This window comes from Pleurodeles waltl, chromosome 2_2 (genome assembly GCF_031143425.1).
Source record: "Pleurodeles waltl isolate 20211129_DDA chromosome 2_2, aPleWal1.hap1.20221129, whole genome shotgun sequence".
In the NCBI taxonomy this organism is placed as follows: domain Eukaryota; kingdom Metazoa; phylum Chordata; class Amphibia; order Caudata; family Salamandridae; genus Pleurodeles; species Pleurodeles waltl.
In genome coordinates, this window is record NC_090439.1 from 1,098,612,154 (window position 1) to 1,098,633,442 (window position 21,289).

At 42.5% G+C, this 21,289-nt stretch overlaps 1 long non-coding RNA gene across 1 annotated transcript in view; it reads right to left on the bottom strand.

The window, feature by feature from the left end:
* Nucleotides 1–3,543: 3,543 nt before the first annotated feature.
* Nucleotides 3,544–21,289, bottom strand: part of LOC138282876 (uncharacterized) — a 36,240-nt gene continuing 18,494 nt past the window's right edge. Inside the window, exons 2-3 of the long non-coding RNA XR_011201018.1 lie at nucleotides 17,840–17,959; nucleotides 3,544–5,749 (exon numbers count right to left, since the gene is read on the bottom strand). This is a non-coding gene — a long non-coding RNA (uncharacterized lncRNA). The remainder of the gene's footprint in view (nucleotides 5,750–17,839; nucleotides 17,960–21,289) is intronic.

Genomic DNA, 21,289 nt, shown 5'->3' on the forward strand with positions numbered 1-21,289 from the left:
AGACCATGGCCCAGATTTACAAGAAACTGGTGCAAAGCGGTGCTGCACTGAAATTAGCAGTGCCGCACTGCGCCAGTTTTGAAATGCAGGGATGCAACATATTTACAAGAATTTGGTGCACCCCTCCATTTACCCCTGCGCCAGAGCTGAATTAAGCAGCCTGCGCCAATGCAGGCATCCTTGCACCATAGAGCAAGGGTGTCTGCATTGAGGGGTGTGATTGTTTACGTGCAGAAGGTGTCCCTTCCTGCACATAAACAATCATCCATGGCAATTTACTTCTTTTACGTGTGCTGCAGGATGAAGCACACATAGAAAAAGCAAAAACAAGGAGGAATAAAAGTATTCCTCCATGTTGCGCCATGCTAATGTCACCCCTGGGGTGGCGTTAGATTTTGGCGCGGCCTCAGATTTACATTTCCTTGATCATCTGGGGCAGTGTCAAAAGCAATGAGTGTTGCTGTGGAACGCCCACTGCAACACCCATTGCATGTCCATCTGGCACAGAAAACTGCATCAGAGGGGCCCTTAGTTACAGAGGGCGTAAAGCCACAAAAAGTGGTGTTGCACCTCCTTGTAAATAAGGAAAAGTGGTTAGCGCCACCAGAGATTCGCAAAAAGTGACTCTCTGGTGGTGCTATGGCCTTGTAAATCTGGGAACGTGTTTCGTAAGATAAAACAAATGATTTAATAAGGTCCAACCAGGAAGGCTTTGCTATTTTTGATGTTAGACCAGCAACGTTCCAATGAAGGTATGTTTAAATTCCCCATAACAAACAGAGATAAATCATTAGATCTATTTAAGGATTTAGAAATGTTCAAAACAGCCTTGAAAATCGGCCCATCTTCCAGCGGTTCATTACTTAGATTATTTGAACTAGACATTGGAGTGTTCAGAAGTAACACAGATGTAAATGTCCAAGGCAATCACTAATATCCAAGGATTCGGAAGAAGTGAGTTTGATTACGGCAAGGTACTGCAAATGGACAGCCATTTTGTGCAGGGTTTCTCCTAGGCAGTGGTAGTGCTGTCGATCAAGGCAAAAAAGGAGACCTACATAAAAAAAACTCAAAGGGACAACCCAGATGACAGTTTCCACGGGATTTCTAGATTCAATATCTTTGTACAATGAACAAAAGAAGAATTTCTAACACTGACTACCACACAAACTCCGCTACCAACTTTACCAGAATCTCCTACCAAAAAAACACACCTAACATAAACAATTTAATCAGCCAATTAAGGAAATCCTCTCACCTGCTTATAGAACCTTGCAAGGTTTTGTTTTTAAGTTGCTGAAATGTTTCATTTTTTCCCATGCTCCAAACTGAGAACATAGTCAAGACCATAGCAAAAGGAGTGCGTGCAGGAGGTAAATTCAAACGTGGTCAAATTGAGGTTGCTATCCTTGACAATCAAAGGATGATTTATACCCTGAGTGGGAGGAACTCAGTGCCTCAGAACAGTGCTCAATTGGATATGTTAGGAGCAACTCTCACAAGATCTTCATTAATATGAAAATTGTTGTTAGGCTGCAGACTAGTGGTAACAGCTGCCTTTGAAGGTTTGCAGCAAACGTCCTTTTGCATTAAAACTAGTGCGGGCCTCATCAGTTTGAATGTTTTATATAAGCTATCAACTCTATCTCCAATAACCAAAAGGTGTGCACGCATACGATCAAAACAAGACTCATAAACAGTAAAAATATGAGGTAAATACTTGTAAACCAGCATATCCTGAATAGCAGCTAAAGAAACATCATTCAACATAGAATCAGAGTCTGCAGATGATAAACTTGGTGGTTAACAGAGTCATTCAGGGGTGCAAGTCCATCCTTAGCAACTATCCAGGGGTATTTGTCTTGACATTTTCCTCCATTTCAATGACAGTAGGAGCATTTGTGACACAGAGATTAGAAAATAATACAGACCCACAACTTTCATGACCCTTACATGTTGATTTAACAGTTAAAATATCTAAAAGAAGGTGAGGCAGACCATGTATAGAGCTCAAAAGACACTTCTCAGTTTTGCTCATATTTTTTATGCAAGGCACCAATGCACAACCTAATAAGCAGTCCATTGATGAAGAAGCAGGGGGCATCTTCATCCAAATATGATCAGAGGGACAGTAGATTTTTTTCTCTTGACCATGTTAAATGGATTTCTCAGGAACTTAAAAAAAACAAGAACGGTGGCTTAGCCCAACCTCTTTCAGACTCATATGGCACTGACGAGTCCAATCTTTGCCCAGGCGGAGCCAGTGCATGCCATGCTGCAGGAGCACTAAAGCACGTTTTAGCACTTCCTCATCCTCCTGCAGCAGGCAAAAGTGCAGAATAACCTGGTAGGTGTAGTCCTGTCATCGCAGGCAGAATAAAAGTCCATGGCATTCCGGGCTGTGGGTGCACAAGCATTTTTAATAGTCCTTCCTTCTCCTCCCCCAATGGGCAAAGGTGTAGAGTCACCTGGGAGGTGCAGTCCTGCTCTCCCAAGCAAAGCAAAGGTGTGTGGCATCCCCCCTTAACTCAAACTTTAGACACCTCTCTCAACAGGGAACCTGGACTGCACTAACAACTCTCCTGGTGATAAGTTGGATGCATCTATATGGTCCAAGCAACTCCAGGTACACCCTTAGGATGAGCCACACAACTCTGCGCCCACCACACTCCTTCTGGCAAAGGTTCCCTCAGCTCACTGGATGTATTTCCCCTAGAGAAAACACAACTCCAGTACCCTCAAACATCCTGGTCACTACATCCTAATAAGTAGCAGGCCCTTTTAAGGACTTCTGACCCTCACCCACAGCACTTAGGCTGTCAATAGCCCTGCAGGATGACTGACGTTTCTCAGGAAAGAGCACCCCATTCAAACTTCAAATCACTCTGCTGATACAGTCACTATTGGGCAGTTCCAACCTAGGAACCCTAGGCCATCTGCCCCTCATGAGAAAAGGGTTCATGCATCCCCATCCGAGGATTCTCAAGCCCCACAGTGTCAACTGGAAGGGCCACTGCGCACTGTGATGGCCATGCCTCACACAACCCCACCTTGGGCCACTTCCTATCATCCAAGTGGTCAAGATGGCAATAGGGATCCGACAAAGCCTCATGAGAAACTTAGCATGTCACTCTGTAGGCACACACTGTCTCCTTGCGCCTCACTCTGCTGAGGGGCCATCCTCACCACTAAGCCCCTGCAAGGCATGCTAGGACTTCCTAGGGGCCAAATGGCCTCACAGCCCAAGTCTGGCATTAATAAAGAGCAAAAGGGTTTGCTAAGGCTCAGACAACCCAAGAAGCAGGATCGATTCCTTTGTCCCAATCCACAGAATTGTAGTCTTTAAACCTGCAGAGATGTGCTACCCTCATAAAGGCTTAGTTTGTGAAATGTTGGAGTTCAAAGGGCACTATGGTAATGGGTCCCTCTAATGGAAACAATTCTGTGAGAGCCCACCCCACCATCACATCATTTCAAAAGGTGTGGACTAGGAACTCTAACTTTCTGGTACAGAACACTAAATAAATAATTATCCAGTCAGTGTTTTTTATTATAACAAGGAGCTACCTTTATTACAAACACACACACACACTCATCAATGCTATGCAATCATTACAAATATATTTTATCAGGTAGATGGAAATACTTTGGGTAGCATCCTAGAGAAATTTCACATCCTCAAAAACCTTGCATTGTCGATCATTGCCATGGCTAGTAATGCATTAAAATAAATAACATGTCTCTTATTTGTATTTCAATCTTTCTTGTGCTGCTACTGCATCTTTAGAACCAACCAACAGGATGTCCCACACTCCAGAGCTTACGAGAAAAAGCTTCAGCTGCAGCTATGTATTACAGTGATAGTCACTTTCACAGCTGCCTTATCCCTTTCCACCACATTGTCAAAGAGAAGCCCCTTCTTTGTTTGGCTCCAGGGGTCTGGCGTTCCCCTTTTATTTCTGAGGGACTGGCCAGGCCAGTGAAGAGTGAAGATTTCCTCCCCACTTCTTCCTTTATCAGGAACTGGGCCAAGCACTGACTATATATCTTTTGTGGGGAGGGCTTTGCTCCTCCTGCTGGCCAGCATAGTGATTAAGCTGGTCAAGTAGGGGGCAACGGCATGGATTCTGATTATGACTGAGCCAGGGAAATATGATAATTCTTAAAGTGCCACAAGAAGTACAGCTATCATAAAAATGATAGTGAATCTAAATTCAGTGTACATTTTCCCCTGGACCTTGTAGGCCTATGTGGGGGAAAGACTACCTTGAAAAGTGCCTTCTGTGAGAGGATACCTGTGCGCAGATACAGGGTTGAGCCAGAAGGTAGCCTCACATGCTCAGCCCACAGATGTGAGCACACTAGTGTGCTCACTTATAGCAAACATAGAGCCCCTTACCCTAGCTGTGCAACGGCTGCCTTATCATAAAAGCCAGACACAAGTGGTTAGCACACACACCCCATTTCCATAGAATTGAAAATGAATGAGAGGTTGTGAGACTCACTTACAGGAACAGTCCAAAAACCGGGCAGTCAAAATAAACAAAATCAGGGGGGTTTAAAGAGGCAGAACCCATCTTCTACATTGAGGTATAATCATCTGTTAAATTTTCATTGGTGATTGAATTTTTTTACATTTGAATTATTGCAAAATGAGAAATTCCACAAAATTGCAATTTTGCACACCCATAGTCCATATTCAACCAATGGATTTTCCAATGCTAATGACACTTTTCACATGGCTGGATGCCAGCCCAACCAATCTATTAAAAGTATTGTATTGCTTGAAATACTGAAGTAAATATTGTTGTACTGTACTTCTTTACCATACAGTATGACAGTGCCAGTAGCATGGTAAAAGACGTATTCATCATAAGTGACTTATGCAGAGATTCATTGACATTTTGCTGAAGAAATAGCAAAGATGATTACAAGCTCCTGAAATACTGCTTTTCACTATATGTGTATATCCTTATTGTGTTTACCTTGTTACAGAATTATATGTAGACTCTTTAGGATAGCTGAATGCTGTGCATTTTTACAACTAATGGTGAATTCCATGGGCAAAATAGAACATAGTTAAGAAACTGTGAGCCAGATGTATCAAGGGGCTTCACCTATTCTGTCTCTATGGGAAATGTGTTTGTACATATGGCCGTGTATTATTTCTTAGGTGCAAACAGTATTCACTTTTACAACACACACACTGTGACAGAATTTCGTGCTTAAATGAGATACAATTTAGAAATAGTCAATTAATACACATTATTAGAAAGCAGAAAGATCTGAGAACATTATCACAGTTTTGCATCAACAACTACAAGTTGAGAAGTATCTTAAGAGGATTCCTGACAAGACACAATCTTGCCTTTATCACCACCATGTATTAGAGTTTTGAGTCAGTCGTGACTTTGCACTCTTTATCTTGCCTCTTGTGCATGTCTACCACAATCTGCTGCTTCCCTTCCATGCAGCGACCACCTTGAAATAGCAAAGTCCACTTAGGGGATACGAAGAGACTAGAGTCCTGTCTGGTGCAGCACACTGATCAATCCCGCAGATGCAGTCAATAGAACGTAACTGATGTCCTTGCTGTTTGCGTCATCTCTCGTGCCATTGGTACCAGCTTGATTGCAAAGATCGTAATTGCAGCAGGAAATTGGATGCTCTTCTCCAATGCTATCTTGGGATGGGTTGCAGCTTTTAACACAATTTTTGACAACATATCCATCTGGCGGATAGGGATAAACTGGAAGAGAAATTTCACTCCATTAAACGCTCTGTTTAACCCCAAAATGTGATACCAGTGCACACAATTCAAATATCTCATTTTGCCAAAAATAATGTTTGTCAGATATACACAAGACCAATACTTTAGGAAGTTTCATTATCATCTATTGAGCGATAAAAAACATGTAAATATTCTTCGAACTTCATCATTATGTGCCATTATTTGCGATTGAATGTAAATGAACACCAAGTGTTTTATATGTTCCACAATTTGTATAAAAACAGAATTTGGGCCTCATTCATAAAGCATATTGTTCTCCTGTGTTACATTGAGATGCCATACATTGGATTTGCCATTGTTAAATGCAATTCCTGATTTAATGAATAAGGATTTCCACTTTTTCAAAACCGAAAGTCTAGTTATGTGTGGATACAAATAAATCTGTTTGGCGGACTTTCACAATGAGTTGGTCTGTCTTAGGGAATGGAGAGTGGAGAGGCGGGCTCTGTTGAGCTACCATGCTAGAAACAGATCTACAATGATGGAATTAGAAAAATGTCCGGATAGAAGATATTTATGTCTGGCATTTAGCTAAACCACTTCAGTTTTTCAGAACATGGTCTTGCGTAGGAGTTGGCAATGTCATATATTTTTATTCTGACAGTGGGCAAATGTGTTCTTGCATAGCTGATTGACTCCACTTGAGGTGAAGGTTAACATGTCTAACCCATCAGCAGTGAGGGTATCCTGCAGAAACCTCTCTGCAATTGCCAGGCATAAGGTTCCAGGTGGGCAGAGGCATGACAAGCTGCCCTGGGAGTGAAAGGAGCACAGGTAATCTCAGCTCAGAGAGGGTTAGGGTGGTGCCGGGGAGAGCGTTGGAGAAGTGAACTCTATACAGGGGAGGAGTGGGAACTTGAGATATCGTTTTTGCTTGTGGGGTCCAGTAGGATGTAAGGGGATGAATAAGGGCTGACAAGATTTCCACCCACTTTTCTAGGCGATTATGAGTAGCAGTTGTAACATGTTTCCACTGTAGCTCAAAGAGGCGAATGCTTCCCCCGTATGACCAAGGCAAGCCTCACATGTCGAAGTTTCCTCTTCACTAGTTTACTCCCTAGTGGCAGCAAGAAACCTCTAGCAAAGCGGCTGCAAGTGTGTGAATTATACTTTATAGAATAATAGATTGGTAACTGAGAATACACTCCAAGAGATCCTCCGTGACATCAAATAAACAATGTCACTGAGAAACGCAGAGTTGAAAACACCACTTTGTTTCACATGACATCCTCAAATCCTCCCCGTTCCGATCAGAAGTGCAGGAATATTGAAGATATCGGGGAGCCGTTCTTAACATATCCTCACCACACTCACCATGTGATGAATGTACAGGAAAAACTGTACCTGGTGTCTATTTTTGTAAGAAACTTTGATGTTTATATGATATTTTGTATTTTGGAACGTTCATCGAGCCCTTGCCCCGTGGCCAATTTCAAATACGTTTTGGCTTGTTTCTTAAAACACTTCATCTATTTGGGTTGTTGGCTAGGAAACCAACAATCTGATGTTGCTGGTACTACAGTTATATAGAGTTCCACTAGTGGTGCAGTCATGGTGTTGCATCAAATTCTTGACCGATTCTCTGTGCCGCTTGTGACTACAAGGATATATAATTTATATATCACTAGTGTGGTATTGTAACTGGTGAAACTCAAAGATCTATATGATATGTATATATATATATATATATATATATATGTAAATATATATATATATATATATATATATATATATATATATATATATACACACACACTGAAAAAAAACAAAGGTTACAGGGACTTTCTAGTTAGGAAATAGATATAAAAAACTTTGAAAGTCACTTAAAAAAACAAAGGTTACAGGAACTTTATAGTTAGGCTCACATTTTAAACGTACAAAACCATAGAAATTCACTACTTTTAGTTAGAATTATCTCAAGTTACTATAACTTGTGACTTAAGGTAATTATAACATGTGCCCCCGCCATACACATTTTTTTGGTCAAAAAGTTTACAGCAAATATTACATTGATATTATCAATGAAATCAAAGATGTCATGAGTGCTGTAATTTGTGGGGTAATTAGCAGTGTGTGTTGAGGTCTCGAGTAATAGTTACTTTAGGGCCCGATTTATAGTAACTGGAGATAACTCTAACTATAACTGGTGAATTTCAATGGTTAGGTATGTTTAAAATGTGAGCCTCTCTATAACGTCCCTGTAACCTTTGTTTTTTTTAAGTACATTTCTATTTTTTTTAACATATAGTAATTTTCATTACTATACGTTAATCCAACCACTGCCGCATATAGTGTACTGCCGTGCATAGCTGCAGTTGGCCGCAGGGCCAGCAGCCAACTCCTATAACCACTGAACTCCATGCTGCGCATTTCCTTTGGCTGTGCGCAGCGGAGATTGTCAGCAGGGCCTGGCCTGTGGCCACTCCCTGTGGCCAACCACTATGACAACCCAATCTCTGCAAATATGGGCCCCAGAGACCCCATCCCCTGGGGCCCATCGTAAATATAATTTTTTTGTGGGTAGGGGTGCTGCGTGCTCCTCCAGTTCAATCTCGGCCCTGGAGTTCTGATCCCCCCGGGGTCTGGCCTAAAATTAAATTTTTATTTGGGGAGGGAGGCCCAAATGGCCCCACTCCCTGGTCCGATCTTGGTCCCTGGGAGCTCATCCCCCGGGGTGCAGTTAATAATTTATGTTTGGGGGGGAGGGCAGATCCGTGGCCCTTTCCCATGGCTGAACTCGGCTCCGGGGACCCTTTACCCCACGGCCTGACCATGTGACCTGGTGCAAACACTGGAGTGGGGCACAATGGTCTAGTGTAGAATGAAGTGGTGTAGAGTGCATTGCATACACTGGACTGTGTAGAGCACATGAGTGTACAATGGAGTAGCATACAGTGGAATAGGGTAGAGTGCAGGGCTGTAGAGTGCAGTGGCATACAGCGAAACAGTGCAGAGTGGAGTTGCATAAGGTGAAAGGCGTATAGTGTAATAGCGTATAGTGGAGAAGGGTCCAGTGGATTGGGGTACCGTGAAGTGGCATAGAGTGGAGGTGCATGCAGTGTGAGAGCATGCAGTATAGTGGTGTACTGTTGAGTTGTGTACAATGCGCCAGTGTACAGTGCAGTGACATAGACCAGAGTCTCGTACAGAGGACTGGTGTAGGGTTAAGTGGCATAGATTGGACTAGCATATATTGGAATGGTATACAGTGCCCTGGCATTGAGTGAGGTGGCATAGAGTGGAGTGGTGTACACTAGAGTGGCGTATACTGGAATACCATAGAGTGGAGTATAGCAGGGGTTCCCAGTCTGTGCTCAGGGGACCCTTGAGGGTCTGCGACTGATTAGAAAATTAAATAACATTAACAGAATAAGAAAATGTATTTAAATAAAGTGGCTAAATGTAAATTTAAAAGATACTGTTAATGTCAAGGAATTTGAATTTAGAGACTCAAAATTAAATTAGCATCCTCAAACTGATTTGTGGTAGCAGTGCAGGTGCATGAAACAGACTATAGTATGGCTAATGTACGGCTTCTATTAAATTTAGAAAAGCTTCAGCCATCCTATTAAAACATTACGTTTTTAATTTTTCTTGTTTGCAAATGAAATGAAATGTGTTATCATTTGTGTATGTGTTTGATGAAAGCTTGTTTCTTTACTTTTCATGAATCGCTTTGCATTTCAAATCATTACAATGTTAGGCTGGGGTCCCCAGTTTCCAGTAATGACTTAGTGGGGGGTCACAGGATTCCAATAAGGATTCAGTATTGGGCCCAGGTTCCAATAATGATAAAGTCGGGGCCCACTAAAATCAAAAGGATGGGAACCCCTGCAGTATAGTGTAGTGGTGTACAGTGGAGTGGTATATGTATGCATGTGAAATTTGGCAGCAATGTAGGTTATGGTGTGTAGAGTAACACAAACAGTGAATTGTGCTGCCTTGAAATTCTCTAGACTTACAAATCAATGCAGGGGCACCCATAGGGGCCTTAATTTGCTTTGTAAATTTAATCTAAGTATTTTGATGCCCATGCGGCACCATGAGTGGGCCAAAGGTACTACAATACAATAATGCAGGTTGGCCTTTGTTCTATTTTGGGCCACAGTATACCACCGTAACTTTGCAGTTTTTTACAGTGACATGACAAGCCAGCATACAATTGAGTAATGGCTATGTTTAGAGGCAGCCATATTATTTTCACTACACTTTGGCTGTGTTCTGTGTTAGGGCCTTAAATATAGGTGAGTCCAGGCCAGGCTCCGCGGCCAACCCCCTAAAACTACCCATCCCTGCATGCATAAGTCTCAGAGGGGGTCTGTGAGTGTGTGCATGAGTAACTCAGTGGGGCTGTCAGTGGGTGGATGGTCTTTGAGTTGGTTTTTGAGTGGGTGCATGAGTCTCTGAGTGGATGTGTGAGTGGATGCATGGCTCTTTGAGTAGGTCTGTGAATAGATGCATGACTGTCTGAGTGGGTCTGCGAGTAAGTATGTGATTGTCTGAGTGGGTCTAAGTTTGGGTACACGAGTTTCTGAGTGGGTCTGTGAGTGGGTGAGTGAGGGTCTGAGTGGGTCTGTGAGTGGGTGTGTGAGTGCTTGAGTGGGTCTGGAGTAAGTATGTGATTTCCTGAGAGGGTCTGTGAATGGGTGCATGAGGGTCTGAGTGGGTCGGTGAGTGGTTGCGTGAGGGTCTGAGTGGGTCTGTCAGTGCATGAGTCAGTGGCTGGGTCTGTGAGTGGGTGCATAACTGTCTGAGTGACTGTCTAAGTGTGTCTGTGAGTGGGAGTGCTAGTGTCTGTGTGGGCGGTTAGTGGCTGTGTGAGTGAGGCCACAAAGGAACCTCACCTGCCCTTTTATCCGCAGTTATGCACAGAACATCTACCCAAGTGGAGTTGTTTCTGACTCCTTGGATAAATGTGCAGTACATATTCTAAACTACAGCTGTGTAGTGGGCCATGAGGAAATCAGCAAGCTTGGGTGCGTTTGGCAAGGTGTCTGTGACTCATGCATCTTTCTCCAAAATTCTGTGATAACATGAATCCTCCTCTAGAGAGGATAAAGAGACTACAAAGATGTAAATCTTCACCAAAGCAGGGTCCTTCCTTTTATCCTTATGATAAGTGCTTCTTTGTATTGTAGAGATGTCCCCATATCCCTTGCCGGAAAACACACTTGAGGGCCAGGTAACGCCCTCTACGCCGACTCTTAAACAACGAAGTCCTGGTTAACGAAAGCGTAACAACGCTTTCCTTAACCATGACTTCATTGTTTTGTGCCTTAACCACGCATGGGCTGAACAACGAACATGCGTGGTTAAGGCACAAACAAGCGAGTCGGCTGAGGAGGACGACGCGGACGACGAGGCGACGACTCAAGTAAGAGGGTGTTCGGGGGTTAGGTTTTGGGGCGGGGTGGGGGGTCGGGGGTATTAGGTTTTGGGGCGGGGGTGGGGGGTTTTAGGTTTTGGGGCAGGGGGTTTTAGGTTTTGGGCGGGGTTTTAGGTTTTGGGGCAGGGGTGGGGGGGTGGGGGTTTTAGGTTTTGGGGCAGCGGTGGGGGATCAGGGGGTTTTAGGTTTTGGGTCGGGGTGGGGGGTTGGGGTGACGCATGCAGGAACAACGGATGCCTATTAGTAATGCCTTTACCAGGAATGCCTTTACATCGAAATATCGTTGTTAAGGCATTCGTGGTAAAGGCATTAGTGCTAACAACGAGGTCGTTGTTCCGACCTCGTTGTTCAGGCACTCGTTGTTCCGGCAGGCGCTGTTCAGACATACAACTTTGAGGGCCCTTTGATAAACTGTCCATCATCCTGGCAAAAGGTGAGAAGACCATCCAATATTAATATAAATGGGAGAGGGGCCGTACGCCCCCGTCCAATTTTGGCCCTTTAGATCCCATCCCCCAGGGCCCAGCCATGTCTCCATGGGTGCCCTGGAACCTACCCGTGGCACCCAGTGTGAAATGGGACTGCAGGGGGAGCCTCAAGACCCCGCGGTCCCAGCCAGCTCCCTGCCTCCTGCAGGAGCCAGCACCGCTATTGCACACAGGGAGCTGCTCAACATGCAGCTCCATATGTGCAAGAGCAATATTTTCATCTCTTTCCCTGCCCGCATCTCTGCGAAAAATAGATGAAACCTCTGCTTCCAGCGTGCGGAAGCACTTTGACAGCTCCCACCTGCTAGAACAGGAATGTTTGCTTTTGCTAGGAGGGCAAGCAAAAGCAAACACCTCTGTACCCAAGGTGGGCACCCTGAGACATAGTAGGAGCTATCCATGGGTGTGGGGGTCCCCAGGACCATTATTGGCTCAAGGAGGGGTGCCACGCACCTCCCCTCCTTTACTTTTCATGGCCGTCCCTGGGGAGGCGGTGGTCACTGAAACCGCATGTGGCCTGGAAGGGGGGCCACAAGACCCCTCTCCCATTGTTTTTTAATTATTTGGCCCCAGGGAGATAGTGGTCCCTGGGCCCCAATTACATGTTATTTAGCCCCCAGAGGAGGTGGTCCCTGGAACTTATAGAGCCGCAGGGGGGGCTGTAGTGATATTTGTGTTTTGACCACTGACTCCATGTCGAACCACTTTGCACTTGGCTTAGTGTCCACCATCACATTAGCAGTCACAAGTTACAGACTCCATTTTGTATTCAGCTTAGCTTCATCGCCAGTTAAAGGTGGAGGATTTTCCCAGACAAAACATGTTATGCAACGTGTTTTCTATTCTGCATGTCTGCGTGTACTTTCTCACGTGGAGGAGTCAGTCAGTCAGCAAGATAAGGATGTACAAGAATTATATTTATGGTACAGCAGGGAATGATTTAGTTAGACACCTTGGGAAACTGGTTAGATCAACGTGTTTCTTTCAAAACTGACCTAAAGTAGCCAGCATTTTTTCACACTTTTCACAGAGCGGGAGGGGTTTTATAGAAATCTCCTTCCTGGCTTGTTTAAGGTATATAAGAGACCCAGGTCGACAGTGGGAGATTCAGAGACCTCAATCAGGATTGAGACGTCAAACACCTGATATATTTCAAGTGAGGGTAGATCTCTCTTTCTGTTGCTATCAAACTGGTGTCAATGACTTGCTGGCATGAGAAGGATGAAGGAGCAACTGTGCCCCATGGTGATACATTTTTAAACATTATTTGCTTTGCCTTGTGTATGAATATATATGTCAATATAGGTATTTGTATCTTTGCATGTATATATTTGCTGTTTATAGATTGAAGGTTCTTTGTACATGTTCTCACTTTATTGTTGCCCATTTTAAAGGTGTACTTTTGGTTGTACTGACCTTCATTCACGAGCCTTGCAAAGTGATTTAATAAATGTCTTCTTTAGACTAAGAATTGCATTCCAGAGATTCTTTTTTACTCTTTTCAGTGTATGTATTTTGGCTCGGTCAGCAGTAAAGTAAAACAGGGGCCCATGTGCCGCGTCCTTTTTATTATTTAACAAAGCCTGGGGGAGGTGGTGGTCCCCGGGGCTCAAGAAGCCTCCTGAGGGGGGTCTGTACACCCCCTCCTTTTCTTAACTAATGCCCCAGGGACCTGGCCCACCCAGGTACTTTATTCAAAACAAGCTCGGGAGCCAGTGGTCATGGATTCGCCACAACTTTCGGAAATTTTTCTTTTTTTAAATGCTTTTTTGCCCCTCTGGAGTCCTTCTAGGACCCCAGCACCAGACCTAAGGGGTCAGAGTGTTCCTACCCTGACCCCTTTTCTTTTTTTAATCTGTTTTTCAGGAACTCAGTTGAAGCAGAGTCCTAAGAATGCTGCTAACTCTTCCTGGTTGAACTGCTGGCAGCCAATCAGATCTCTGCACGCGGTCAGGTGGGTTTGCGGAGCCTTCGTGTCCCTATATATTTTTTTTTTATTTTTCTTTAATATCTCAAAAGCTACTGAAATGATTTACACCAAATGACAAAAAGGGCGATTTTTGGACCAACAGCTACCCTTCTGCCAAATTTGGTGTAATTTCACCTAGCGGTTTGGGCTGTAGTCGTGTTTAAAAACCCTATGGGAATTAACATGAGGAAAACACATTTTGGGACAACCCCCTGCCCCCATTTTTCTTTGCCCCGCTTGACGGATCACAACAAAACTTTCCAGACAGCAGCTGAAGTGAGCGTCAAATTTTTGGGAAAAATGTTGTGAAGATTCATCAACAGGTGCCAAAGATATAGATACTAGGTCCTAACTATGAGGCGACCGCCAATAGGTATATATACCTATGGAAAGGCTGGCCGTAAGGGGGACATGGGGTGCCCACTTGGCATGGGCAGTGCAGGGGCCCCCAGGCATAACCCCATCGCGCATTTCACTGCCTGAATTTCAGGCAGTGAAATGCGCGACGGGTGCTACACATCAGCATTGCCGCCGTCTCAGTTACGAGCCGGCAGCAATGTTGATGTGACGTTTCCGCTGGGACAGCAGACGGTAACACTGTTACCGTCCGCTGGCCAGCGGAAAAGTCGAAATAGGGAACCAGAAATACCGCTGAGGTTGTAATGAGGGCCAATGTGTGCTTATTTTCTGTAGGATAAATAAATATACCAATCCTGGTTTGTAGTAAACATTGCTGTTTACAATATGTTTGAAAAAGGCCTTTCTGAAGGATCACCCCAAACTTTTTGTCTTCCTCCTCTTCTCTTTCTGACAACTTTTTTGCTATCTTTAGGAGTCTTGACACTTTACCACTGCTAACCAGTGCTAAAGGGCATGTGCTCTCTCCCTAAAAACATGGTAACATTGGTTCATACCCAATTGGCATACTTAATTTACTTGTACGTCCCTAGTGAAGTGCACTACATGTGCCCAGGGCCTATTAATTAAATACTACTAGTGGGCCTGCAGCACTGATTGTGACACCCACATACGTAGCCCCTTAACCATGTCTCAGGCCTGCCACTACAAGGCCTGTGTGTGCAGTGTCACTGCCACTTCGACTTGGCATTTAAAGGTACTTGCCAATCCTTAAACTCCCCTTTTTCTACATATAAGTCAACCTTAAGGTAGGCCTCAGCTAACCCACAGGGCAGGGTGCTATGTAGATAAAAGACAGGACACGTTCATCTGTGTTTTATATGTCCTGGTAGTGAAAAACTCCCAAATTCGTTTTCCACTACTGTGAGGCCTGCTCCTTTCATAGACTAGCATTAGGACTGCCCTCACATACTGTTTGAGTGGTAGATTCTGATTTGAAAGGGGTAACCAGGTCATATTTAGTATGGCCAGAATGGTAATGGAAAATCCTGCTTATTGGTGAGGGTGGATTTTATATTACTATTTTAGAAATGCCTCTTTTAGAAAGTGAGTATTTCTCTGCACTTAAAACTATCTGTGCCTTACAGCCTGTCTCCAATCAACGTCTGGTATGGGCTGGTTGACAGCTCCCTTGTGCATTTCACCCAGACAACTACAAACACAGTATACTCAGTCACACCGGCATTCATCTGCATATTGTATGGGTCTTCCTGGGCTGGAAGGGTGGAGGGCCTGACACTTACATTTCAAAGGCCAGTGGCCTGCCCTCACACTATAGACTGCCAAACCCCCTACTGGACCCTGGCCGACAGGACTGAACTGAAAGGGGAACTTGTGCACTTCAAAACCACTCTTTGAAGTCTCCCCCACTTCAAGGCATTTTAGGCACATAAACTGGGTCTCTGACCTTACCACTTCAGACACTTCTGGACCTACACCTGCATCCTGTCAGAGGAGTTGCCTGGCTGCCTAAAGGACTCATCTGGATTGCTTTGCTGAGGAGGACTTCTGCTCTGCTGTTGCCCTGCTGCCCTGCTGGAAGCTGGCATTGCTTAGACGGACTCCCCCCTTCCCCAAAAGTGCTTTCCAAGGCCTGGGACTGAGCTTGCCTCCTGATCTTTGAAGTCTCAGGGCCAACAAAGACTTCATCTCTTAAGAAACTCCTTGTGTGCCAAAAATCACTGCACCGCATGCCGAAATCCACACGAAGCCCGCATTGCAACTGAGAAATCGCGGCACAACCGACCGGAACGATGCACCCTGACTTTCCGACTGGAAATTCAAAGCAGCCCCTACCTTGGATGGAAAATTCAACGCATCACCTACCAGATCGACGCAGCACCCGTGCCTTCTTCCAGCTTGTCAAGGATTTTACCTGCATCATTCCTGGCCATCAAAATATCCCCATATCACAGTGAGGAAACAAGAATGTGCGCCAAAAAATGACACAAACCCTTAGCAGCGTAAAAAGAAATTACACATAGTCCGTGCCACGTTGACAAATCTGATGCAACACCTTATTTTTCCACGCATCTCCTCCTCTGCGGTCTCTGTGCATTGTTATTTTTGACGCATACCAGGTACTGTGTGTAACAAAGAGACAAGTGTTTCTTTTCAAGGATTAAGACTCTTTTAAACCTTTTAAAAAGTTATATTTTATCTTGTGCTTATTGGATCTTTGTCATTTTGACCTTACTTTATTGAGATAAATATTATCTATTTTTCTAAACCTGTGTGGTGTATTTTTGTGGTGTGTTCACCGTGTTACTGTATGATTTATTGAACAAATACTTTACACATTGCCTTCTAAATTAAGCCTGACTGCTCAGTGCCAAGCTACCAGAGGGTGGGCACAAAATAATTTGGATTGTGTGTGACTTAGCCTGACTAGGATTGTGGTCTCTACTTGGACAAGGGTGTATACCTCTGTCAACTACAGACCACATTTCTAACACAATACATTCCTTGAGGGTTTTGGAAAAAGTTGATGAAACCCTACCATACATAGGGATTATCAATCATTGAAAGTGCAAGTGTCTAAGAAGTGCTTCTCTTGGAGAACTATTTTTAGGTGTATGTGTACAGGTGCAAGGGCAAAAAATGATTTTCTAAAAATGATTTTCTTTTTAGATAGCTTTTTCCAAATTATTGATTTTTGATTAAATTGATTTCGCGTGAAGACCCACATGCTGATGCTAATTTTAGATAGATAGGCTGACGAGGGTAATTAAGGGTGACTTTGACTAAGACTGGTCGACTCATATTGCTGAATTATTCAATGTTTATGATTTGCTATTGTTTGATTAATGTTGGTTGCAGATTAATAAAAATTCTGATAATTAATTGTTCGTATTGCTAATAAAGTTTGGTAATTATGGTTTTCACCGAATAAAGGACTTTTGATTAGAATTGTAACTAATAAGGAATAAAACAAACTAACTTCCATATGAGTGATGGTGGTTATTTTTGATTAGAATAGTTCATGATATTTAGAGTTGATTGAATTGAATTCATGTGAATGTCTTTTGCTCCCTATGCTTAACTAGGATACCCTATGCGATCCAAAAGATTAATCGACCTATACGCGCCCCCTTGTAAGTTTACTTACTAAGGACAAGGCGCGCTAACACAGCCATGAAAACAATTATTTATTATATCATCTGCCTTCAATATACCATCAGTCATTCATATCATCAATCATTATATTAGTGGTCTTCAAACCATTTGATGCCTCCCCACCCCTCCTCACATGATATACTTGCAGAGCGAGATCCTCAAAATGATAAATAGGACTTTTGAAAGAATAATCCAAAATCAATGTTCTGTATTAATCTTACAGTAAATCTCTTATGTGAAATTAAAAATGTGTTGTTAAGCAAAGAAGTCAAACAGTGAGAAGGACTTTGGAGAGGACTGTTTATTCTACCTTTTATTTTTTTAAATTATTGAATTCAGCTGGCAGTTTGCCCCACACACTAATTCATCCTTAGAGGGTGACCAACAGGAGCTTGATTTTCATATATCATACCACAGCAATGCTTTAAGGTTGTTGGACTGGCTAAGAGCTCCTCTCGGCCAGAGTCTGGAGCCCCCCTTGACATCCATTAAAACTTTCCCCACAGGGGGCCCAACCCATAAACTGAAGACCACTGTTTCACATCACTCCTATGTCACTGTAGTTTTCTTTCTTATGTTGGATTGTTGCACCTATTTTAATGGTATGCAAACTCGGCAATAAGTAATTAGTTGTTCTGTATCCACCTCTTGATTATAACTTAAAATCTTACCAACTTCATCTGAGTACAGCTTTGTCTGACACCACTCGAACTGGTCGGTGCAGTTTTTTATCTCCATGCATTCTGCAGCAGGCACTGGCATAGGACAGTAGTAGCAGCGGAAAGCGTCACCTACAACAGAAAATGCAGTCAATCAAGAGTTTGCACGTCTTTAGGTGTATGTACATGTTTAAAATTCAAATGTGCAATATGGTACCTCAAGGAGGACCTAAATGTGTACCCGTGAACAAGTATGCTGTAAATTTATAGTTAGAACGCAATAATCATAATGGTAAAATCCAATTGTACTGGAATGATTGTGCAACAATACAGCTACAATTCATCCTTTCTTTTCCACAATATCTTAGAATTTAGGTTCAAACTATTTGTATTGAATATTTGTAAATGCATGCACACTGAAGCTTTATGCCACTGCAAGAATGAGAGAAAGAAAAATATGAGATTTCTATATCAAGCACTGTAGGCAGTGGAATGACTCAGGGCCAATAATTGCTGGTATAAGCCTTATGCTCTAACATTCCAGTGTTTGTCTTCATGTTTCTCTCTTTTAAATTTAGAACATTTTATTCCAAAAGGGTAACTTGGGTGAAGGGCCTTAACAATTTGTAGAGCCCTCTGTAGAGGGCTATAAGTCCATAGAAAAATGTATGGGGTGCTAGGGTGCCAGATAGTACTACTGCTTAAATAAAGATGCTTTTGAGGAGAGTAGTTGGGAGATTATCTGAATTTTGTGAGGGAACTTATTCCATTTTCTGGCGACAATTACCAAGAAGGCTCTGTCCACTGAGGTTTTTTGTCCAGGTTCTTCGGATGGCAAGTGCCAACCACCTCTTGATTTCTTGATACTTCTAATGTTATCAACAGCAGTTCAGTCATTTCAAATATCAAATATTCATTCATATCAGCAACTGCACAAAATTCCCATGCAGGTCAATAGACCCAATAGAGGCGGGAGTCTCCTGATTTTTGAAGTCAAATATTACTTTATTTTGGCTGTCCCCTGCCTGAAATTGCTTCTGATTCAATAGAAGTCAGTGGGAAAAACACAATCTCTCGATTATTTTTAAACAATCTTCTAAAATGTTGGCATGTATGCATTTGGGTCTTTATCTTATCACTTTTTGCACCAGTATATGTAATATTTTGAAGTAATGGCTCACTGATATGACAAGTCAACAATGCTGATGTGAGACCTAAAGATATGGACAGAATTTATGGTTCAAATTATACAGTAAGATAGTTTTCTGCTCTTTCATGGATAGGTGGCACAATACCTCTATATCATATATTTAATATACGACATGCACAGACACTCATCTGGTGTGTTTTTGTCCACTCCTTACTTATCCTGTTGGAATTTGGAAACATTCCAATCTTATTTTGCGCAATGATCATGCTGTGTATAATTTTCCTTACCTACCCATTAGCCATCATGTACGTACTTTTTGTACAGTTGTAACTTCTTTGTGTTGTTGGTCACTCCATCTACACATAATTACTGAATTATGTTGGCCCTTGATATCATGAAACCCATTTTAATGGCCCCTTATTCTATAAAGGTGACAAGGTATTCCATACTTTCTTATCGGTTATCTAACATTTATTCTGTAGATCTGAAATATTGCTGATAAGCTGTATGACCAATCTAGCTTCAGAACCTGAACTGGAATCTTCCTAATGATCCCACACAAGGTTTTCCCCTCCAGGTGCTCAGATATTAGAACTTCATGCGTTGTCTTTTAAATACATGGCATTAATATAACACTAGATGCCTGGTAGGTTATAGGTAATAATGTGTTTCTATCACAATTCTTTACTGAGTTCTGAATAAACATTTGCATGCAATAATCATTGATATGGTTCCCTCCACTCCTTCTGAGCTGTTGCTTCATCTACTCATTGCACCCATTCACATTGGGTATCGTTTATCATTAACACACACCCTTAATTAACGACCCTTGTTTTGTTGCGATATATCAACACAAAGTAGTTCCACAACACTGTACCCCTGGGCTCTTGTTCAAGTAAAAGCAATAAGATAAAACACCCTCCTAGCAGTGCTGAGGCTTTTCCTAGGACTAGAGCATCCTCCCACAATGATCCATGCATACATTCCACAGTCACACCAGTCCCATCACTTGTAAAGGCCCAATAATCACATAAATCTTAAATCCTAGCAAGACATCAATTAACTGCCACCCAATTACCAAATAAACTGTTTCCTAAAACCTAGCTTTCCTGCATCATGAACATTTTACATCTATGGTGCCGAATTTTGCAATGAAAACCGAGATTCCCTAATGAGTGTAGATTTTGTTAATACTCACCTGATTTATGGAATTCTCAACATATATTGTCTCTCTTTCTCAGCTTTATGTGGGGAAAATGCAGAAGCAACAGAAAGGAAGGAGGAATGATTGAAGCAAAGGAGATTCTGCTCCAGAGGGAGCTATCATCGTAAGCTACTAACAGGGCAGGTGCAATTTGGGGTACAAATTGTGTTTAATTAAAGCTCTGCCGAGCTGACTTCAGTGCTGACTTAGTGGGGCCTTCAAGAGGTTAATCTTTGCAGGAAAGCTGCAAAGAACAAATTACTGAGCCAGAGGTGGTAGGTTCTCTTTTATGCCCAGGAGCTGAAAGTTTCAGACAAGTGTGCTATTAGGGATACTAATATACAAAGAGCAGAAAGCGGGTAAGTGCACGAAGGAACAATTACCTAATTTAAGGACGGGGGTGAGTGACTGAAAGCAAAACTAAAATCATGGAAAAATGTTGATAGAATACCCAAAGGCCAACATTACCCCTCTGGGTTTACAAATCACCAATAAACTTGTAACTTTAATTGATAACTCAATAATTAAATGAATTATTAGCAGACACAACAGTCCCCTTCCAGTTAACATCACTAGAAATGCAATTATTATTCATTCTCTTCCAGATTGAAGATCTTGACAATCATCCACAATTGTGTATTTAATGCTGTTTCCCCCTATATTTTCTCAGTGTTTCCCTCTACAACAGTGGTTCTTAACGTATTGACTTCTGAGGACCCGTAACTAATCATTACTGGAAACAGGGGACCTTTGCTGAATTATTATTGGAATTGGGGACCTCCTCTGAGCCATTGCTGGAAGCCGGGGAAATTGGCATAACCATTTTTGATGATTTGAAACTCTAAACGATACACAAATAATACACAAACAAGCTTTCATCAAACAAGTACACAAATGATAAAATCATTTATTTAATTCATGATCAAATATAACAAAAATCAATATTGTAATTTTAATAAGGGTGTTGGAGTGTTTCTAAATTCAGCTGAGGCCACTCATCGCCCATATTCTATTGTGTATGATGCACTTGCACTGTTCTCACAAATCAATCTGAGGATACTCACTTGATTTTTAGCCTCCAATTTCAAATTTCTTCACATTTACAGAA